This window comes from Eumetopias jubatus, unplaced genomic scaffold (genome assembly GCF_037043125.1).
Source record: "Eumetopias jubatus isolate StellerSeaLion01/CBP00866 unplaced genomic scaffold, mEumJub1_p1.0 scaffold_3, whole genome shotgun sequence".
Classification (NCBI taxonomy): Eukaryota; Metazoa; Chordata; class Mammalia; order Carnivora; family Otariidae; genus Eumetopias; species Eumetopias jubatus.
The window spans coordinates 66,824,651-66,832,227 of record NW_028274809.1 but is presented as its reverse complement, the minus strand read 5'-3'; the positions used below and the strand labels follow the sequence as shown (position 1 = coordinate 66,832,227).

General features: G+C 38.2%; 1 pseudogene; it reads left to right on the top strand.

Moving 5' to 3' along the window:
• Positions 1-4,718: 4,718 nt before the first annotated feature.
• Positions 4,719-5,380, top strand: LOC114224908 (complement component 1 Q subcomponent-binding protein, mitochondrial pseudogene; annotated as a pseudogene).
• Positions 5,381-7,577: the final 2,197 nt, after the last annotated feature.

Genomic DNA, 7,577 nt, shown 5'->3' with positions numbered 1-7,577 from the left:
CCCTGTATATTTTCTTAGCATAGAATTTCCAAGTAGATTATATATTTATGAATTAAATTTTGAATAAAAGGAGTATTTATTGAATATCTGTAATACCTAGCATTGAGTTTGAGAAACAGAGATGGCAAAGATACTGCCTCTGCCCTGGAGGGGCTGAAAGATCACTGGGTTCATCAATAATATTTTTGTGGGACTCAATCAAGTGAAAATTTAAAGAAAATTGGTCAATAGTCATTTGTAGGATCCCTACCTCTCTTCCAATAGATAAAATAAAACGTTTTTTTCAAACCTAATTATCAAAAGAAGAAATGCCTGAGTTTAGTGTGCTATGGCTTTTATAAATGGCACTATATTTCTATAATATCATATATATTTCTAAGCAAAGACTCTTATTAACATGCACACATTCCAGGATAGAAGAGAGGCCTCTGGAAACATGCATGGTCATGCAGACATGTAAAATATTCCGTACTATAGGCATGCAGGAGGGCAGAGTTTTCAGTGCCCATCCAAATTCCAAGCTACAGATTCTGCTATATCAACACCAAGTTTTCTGGAATCCATTTTCTTACTCCCTCTCTAAGATGTCTTTTTGTCAAAATGAATTTCTGTTTCTAGATTCTATAATTCTGTTATTAGCAGTAATTGTCTAACTCATTGGAAAATAGCCCTTTTATGTCGTTAAAGTATCAGCTCTGTTTGAAAGACAATTATCATATGATCTCACTTATATTTGGAATTTAAGAAACAAAACAGGATCATAGGGGAAGAGAGGAAAAAATAAAACTAAGACGAAATCAGAGAGGGAGACAAAACATAAGAGACTCTTAATCATAGGAAGCAGGCTGAGGGTTGCTGGAAGGGAGGGCAGTGGGGGATGGGGTAGCTGGGTGATGGACATTAAGGAGAGCACATGATGTAATGAGTACTAGATATATAAGACTGATGAATCACTGACCCCTACCTCAGAAGCCAATAATACATTATATGTTAATTAACTGAATTTAAAAAATGGAAAAAGAAATTAAAAGTTCAAAATAAAATTATCAGCTCTGTTAAAATTAACCTGGTGATTTATAATTTTTTTTTAAGATTTTATTTATTTATTTGACAGAGAGAGACACAGCGAGAGAGGGAACACCAGCAGGGGGAGTGGGAGAGGGAGAAGCAGGCTTCCCGCGGAGCAGGGAGCCTGATGCGGGGCTGGATCCCAGGACCTTGGGATCATGACCTGAGCCGAAGGCAGACGCTTAACGACTGAGCCACTCAGGCGCCCTGTAATTTATAATTTAAACACCATTCTTATATGGATGTTTTCTCCCTTTTCTTAAAAAAAATAGGCTAAGGACAAAAAAGTAAATTTGATTATATCTTAATATGGCCTATTGAATTGTAACTATAGATGGGAGCTATTTTTCTCCCTTAAGGAGCTTCGTAAGCCCTTAATGCTTGTCGGTTTCCATATATCTCAAAATGTACAACTTTGACCGAGGCAGCCACTGACTCTGGCTTTCCAGACATAAAACCTAACAAGTCTCAGCATATTTCTGCCAGGAGCTCCTCATCCAACTCCTCTGCCTTTTCTCTTGAGAGGCTGAGCATGTATGTGGTTAACTAAGTACCACAGCAGTTAAGAGCTCAGGCTCTGGAGCCAGACAGACTTGGGTTCACATCCCTGGCTTGGCTACTCACTATCTGGGTAACCTTAGAAGAGTTACTGTTTCTGGGAGAGAATAAGCATTCAGTGAAGGCAAAATAAGCATCCAGTAAGGGTGATGGAAACCCTTAAAGAATGGGAGCCACTTTTGTCTTGGTTAAGGCCTAGTCTGTAAAGCAGAACTCCTCCTGCTTCACGCTGGGAGCTTCTGGATTTTTGTGCCTGTGATGACCTTGGTCAAGTCATTCAACTATTGAATCTTCAGTTTCCTTATCTCTATAATGAGTCTCAGTTCTTTTTCTCTCCAGCTGTGTTGAGTAATCAAATTCATTGCATTAAAAACTATTGAATTTATATATATGGACTATTAATAACAAAACTTCATGTTGTAACACCTTGGAAAGTGCTTTCTTTCACTGAGTCTAGTTTGAGTCCTTTAAGAGTTTGCAGAGATAAACACTAATATCCCTATTTTACAGTTCTGCAAATTGAAGCAAATGACTTGCCTGAGGACTCAATACTAGTGAAGTGGAAAATGAGGAGCAAAAGTTATTTTTTTCTGTTTTATTATTTTTAGTAACATTACAGTTACCTTGCTGCAAGGGGTTAGTCCACAGAAAATTATTATTATATAAATACCATGCTGAATATCCTTTCTCATCTCTGAATCCTAGGTCAAAGGTACTGGCTACCTAAACCTGCCTTGTCCCAAAAGACTTACTTTAGTTTGGGGAGACTTTGAGACTGTGAATGTTTCCAGTTTCATCCAAGAAATATGAAGGTCAGAAAGGCAAAACACAAAAATTTAAAGATGATCAGAAATTCAGATGCATTCTGGAGTGAGCTACCCTTGACCTAAATTAATTACACTGTATATTTCCCTCTACCTACAAGATAAAAAAAAAAAAAAAATTACCTGGGAATATCAAAGGCAGCCAGTCAAGGAAAATAACTCACAAACTATATATTTGGAATATGGATGGTATGATGGAAAAAGCACACTACTAAAAGTCCAGGTAAAGTAATAGAAATTACTATATCTAGCACATATCAGGTATAGTTTTTTTCATTTTTTTATCATTAATTATTGGCTATTTTAACTATTTTGCCCTGGTGACTGTGGTAGAAGTGGAAAAATGTGATAGGAAACAGAAAAGGGTGGAATTATAAACTATATATGTGTGCCAACTTTGAGTCCTTTTTATATGTTAATGGAGAAAATAATACCTATTTCATTAACAGACTGAACAGAATGTCTAGCACATCGAGGGTACTCAGGCAGCTTTGATCATACAAGTCTAAGTCTGAATTAAAAAGGTACTCAAAGGTTGATTTTAAAGTAGGGTATCGAGGGATGCGTGGGTGGCCCAGTAGGTTAAGCGACTGCCTTGGGCTCAGGTCATAATCCCAGGATCCTGGAATGGAGCCCCGCATCGGGGCTCCCTGCTCCGCGGGGTGCCTGCTTCTCCCTCTGCCACTCCCACTGCTTGTGCTCTAAAATCTTAAAAAAAAAAAAAAGAGTACTCAAAAGTAAAGGTAGTAGAAGGAGCTATGCAGACCATTGTTGACTAAAATATTTTCTTCTGGGTATATAGCATTTATCAGACATTATAAGATACTTAGGTAGAAGATTATTTGCATAAGGTGATTTTCTTTGGTGTGTTTTTGTATGATCATTTATAGGAGCTACTGTATAAATTTAGTTAGTATATATTTTCTAGATGTGTATTTACAGTTTTCTGTTGTAATAAATAAGGTGGATAACTTTGGTCAACAAGAACAAATATTCGCATACAGAGATCTGGGAATGTACTAAGTAAATAATATGTAGTTATCTTTGGAATAAAAACATGAAAATGGAATTAAGATGTTCTTTCCGAGGGTGCGAAGGAATGATATACAACCGTATCAGTTTTAACCTCTGAATTCCCTGACTGCATGGGAACTATTTATGACTATCAGTGACCTTTTACTTGGAATGTTACTAAAACATAGTTTTATGTCAGGCAAATATGAGGCTATTTTCTATATATTTTGATTTGGATTAAGTATTGCCTCATAGCTGCAGGCATGATTCTTGTGCATGTTATAAATTTTGCAATCTGTCAATGCTATAGAACAAGCTGAGCTATTGCTAACACTATTTCAACAGTCAAGAGCTTCCTTCCAATTCTTTCTGAAATATCTCACTTTTTGTTTTTTATAATGTTAGAGGAAGTTGAGGAATTTAAAAAGTGAGTTGGTAGAACATGCTAATGGTAGTTTTGGAATACAATCCTTCCATTTGTGAGTTCTCTGCTTCAAATGATACTGGCTGTAGAAGTTTAGCAAAAAACCCAATAAATTACCTAGTTATTTCAGCATTAGCATGTCATTAAACTTCAAAGTCAAGGCAATTCAGTGAAGCTAGTCATTTTACAGTTACAGTTTTATTAGTGGGAATTCATAATCCCCGTATCTGAAGGAAAGTTTGGAAAATAATTTCATAACTTTTAGTTTCTTCATCAGTAAGACAGTGATAAATTGGTATGATATTCTACAGTTGGAAAGTTTGAATTATGAATAAGTAACAAATGATGGTACTGTATAAAGAAGTCTAACTGTCACAGATAGGAATTATACGATGTTAAATCTGAAAAAGAACCATCCATTACATTTCTTGGAAAACAGAGACTTATACTACCCAGGGAGCCTGGGTAGTTCAGTAATTAAAGGCCTGCCTTTGGCTCAGGTTATGGTCCCAGGCATGGAGTCCCACATCAGGCTCCCTGCTCTGAGGGGAGCCTGCTTCTCCCTCTCCCTATACCCCTCCTACCCGACTCGTGCCTGTCTCTCGCTATCTCTCGCTCTCGAGTGAATAAATAAAATCTTTTTTAAAAAAATAGGGTTGTCAGATTTAGTAAATAAAAATACAGGATGCCCAGGGGCAGGACTTCCCCCAGCGCATGGGTCAGGATCTTCAGCCTGGGTCTTCCTTCCCGCCTGCACTTGTCTGCTGCTGGGATGCTGCCTCTGAGGTGCTGCGAGCCACTCAGGCTGGGCTTGGCTGGAGCTGGACTCCATGCCAGATGTACCCCGCTGCCCCGACAGTACGTGCAGACCTTTGGACTACTCTGTGTGCACCTGGGCCTGGTGCAGTTGCAACGCTCTGCACACCCAGGAGGACAAAATTTTTGTTGAATTACTGAATGATGAAATTAAAGAGGAAAAGAAGATACAGAGCATTAAGTCCCTTCCCAGGATGTCTGGAGGTTGGGAGCTGGAAGTGAATGGGACAGAAGCCAAATTATTGGAGAAAGTTGCCAGAGAAAAGATCCCTGCCTCTTTCAACATTCACAAGAGCATCCTGCCAACATTTGATGGGGAGGAGGAGCCCAGAAGATGAGGTTGGGCTAGAAGAGGAGGACAAGAGTGACATTTTCTCTATCAGGGAAATGAACTTTCAGTCCATTGGTGAGTCTGTGTGAAAGGACACTCAACACCAATTCCATGACCTAAGCCTTAGATGACCCCCTGATGGATTTCTTGGCCGACTGAGGGGTGGATAACACTTCTGCGGATGAGTTAGTGGAGCTCAGCACAGCCCTGGAGCCCCACCAGGAATACATTACTTTTCTCATAGATCTCAAAAGTTTTGTCAAGAGCCAGTTTAGAGCACACAAAGACATTGAACATCTTTCAATTTATGGCAGGCCTTGCCCAGGGAACAGACCGACTCTGTAATCAGTCACACACATGCTTTGAGATGGTTTTCAGCCTAACATCCTGGAAAATAATCCAAACTTAAACAATTTCCATTGCCCTCTTCTTTACTATGCATTTATTTCTTCTGTACCCATCTGTTATTCCTAGATGTTTATATAACATAGTAATGGACAGTAAAATTGGTTTATCTCCTCAAAAAAAAAAAAAACCCAGGATACCAAGTTACATTTGAATTTCAGGTAACAGTGAATAATTTTTGGCATAAGTATGTCCCATGCAATATTTAATTATGCAAAATAATTTTTTGTTGTTTATCTGAAAATCAAATTTAACTGGCATCCTGTATTTTATCTGGCAATCCTACACTAAGAGTGTCATAATTCTTTTCAAAAGGCATATAGCTAGCTAAATGCTGAGGCAGGAGTAGAATCTGAACAATTAAGGAGTTTGCAGATACTCCTACAAAGGATTGTTATATAGTAGCATGTTTTATTTTATTTTATTTTTTTAAAGATTTTATTTATTTGACAGAGAGCAGGAGAGCACAAGCAGAGGGAGGGCTAGAGGGAGAGGGAGAAGTAGTCTCCCCACTGAGCAAGGAGCCCCACGCTAGGCTCAATCCCAGGACCCCAGGACCACGACAGGAGCGAAAGGCAGATGCTTAACTGACTGAGACACCCAGGCGCCTCTGTAGTAGCATGTTTTAGAAAAGAAAATAACTATATTTCATAACCATAATTTCATAAGAAACTGAAAACAATGTAACCGTTTAAAATGGAAAGCTTTGAATCTATTGACTCTAGTTACCAAGCTCTGAATTACTTTATTATCTCAGAATTTTAAAAAAGTGCTTACATTTACAAATCAGAGTTTCTTTTTTAATTTTTTGCTAAAACATAAGAAACTCAATTGATCACCACTGTTAACCAGAGCTGAATAGCAGCTATTCCTCAAAGCATGTTTCTGAATACTTCTAGTCAATCATTCAAGTCATTTTTAAGTAAAATCTTGGCTAGGAAAAAGTAAGAATTTGATTTAGTATCATCTTATGGCCCTATTCGTACCTAAACGTGATGTTTTAGATTCTCACGTATTTTATAATATATTTTTATTACCACAAGTAACCTGTATTCACTTTTGTCAGTAACTTAAATCCAAGACTTTGACACTGTATTCAGTTACAGAAAGAAGAACAGGGTATATCACTTAGGGGGCTTCCTTAAACTTAAATCCAAGACTTTGACACTGTATTCAGTTACAGAAAGAAGAACAGGGTATATCACTTAGGGGGCTTCCTTAAACTGAGGCCCGGGGGCTCTTGAGTTGGCCTTATCTTATAAGGTCACTGTGGCCCAAAGATCTTAAGCTGCTTCATTTCTCCTTGAGTAAATTTATCCTTTTCATGTAAATTCCTAATTTAATCATTTTATATAAGTTTTCAAAATTGTCGACATAAAATTGATAATACTTGTTCAATCTCTAAAGAAGTTGTAATTATTGATGTGTTCTGGAATGTTGCTGAGGTCTGGAGCAGATGGCCAAGAAAGAATTCTTGAGACATCTTCAGTGCAAAAAGGTGGTTTTGTTAAAGGACAGGGACAGGAGCCATGGGCAGGAAGAGCTCCTACCCCAGGATTGTGAGGAGCAGCCATTAATATACTTTGGGGTTGGGGGAAGTAAAAAGATAAGGGAAGTTCCAAAAAGGATTTTCATATGCTAAAGAAGACCCCCAGGGTACTGGAGGCCTTCTGTTGTTAAGCTAAAGTTGTTTTCCCCTCTAGCAAGGCATTAACATTAAGAGTTTTCTGGAGGAGCATTATACTCTGCCTGTCTCAAGTATTTGGCTGCAGGTTATAAGGACATTTAATTTTATCTACATTTCCTTCTGCCGTTGTTTCCCACATCAACTGTATATATTGGAATCCTTTAAGGAAGGATGAAGAATGGGGGGCGCCTGGGTGACTCAGTCAGTGAAGCCTCTGCCTTCCGCTCAGGTCTTGATCTCAGGGTCCTGGGATCCTGTCCTGCAGCAGGCTCTCTGCTCAGCGGGGAGTCGGCTTCTCCCTCTCACTATCCCTCTGTGTGTACTCTCTCTCTCTCAAATAAATAAATAAAATCTTAAAAAAAAAAAAAGGATGAATGGATAAATCATTTTTAAAAGAATATATCAAAATGCCGTTCATTTTTGTCATATTATTTAAGTTTACTAAAGCTA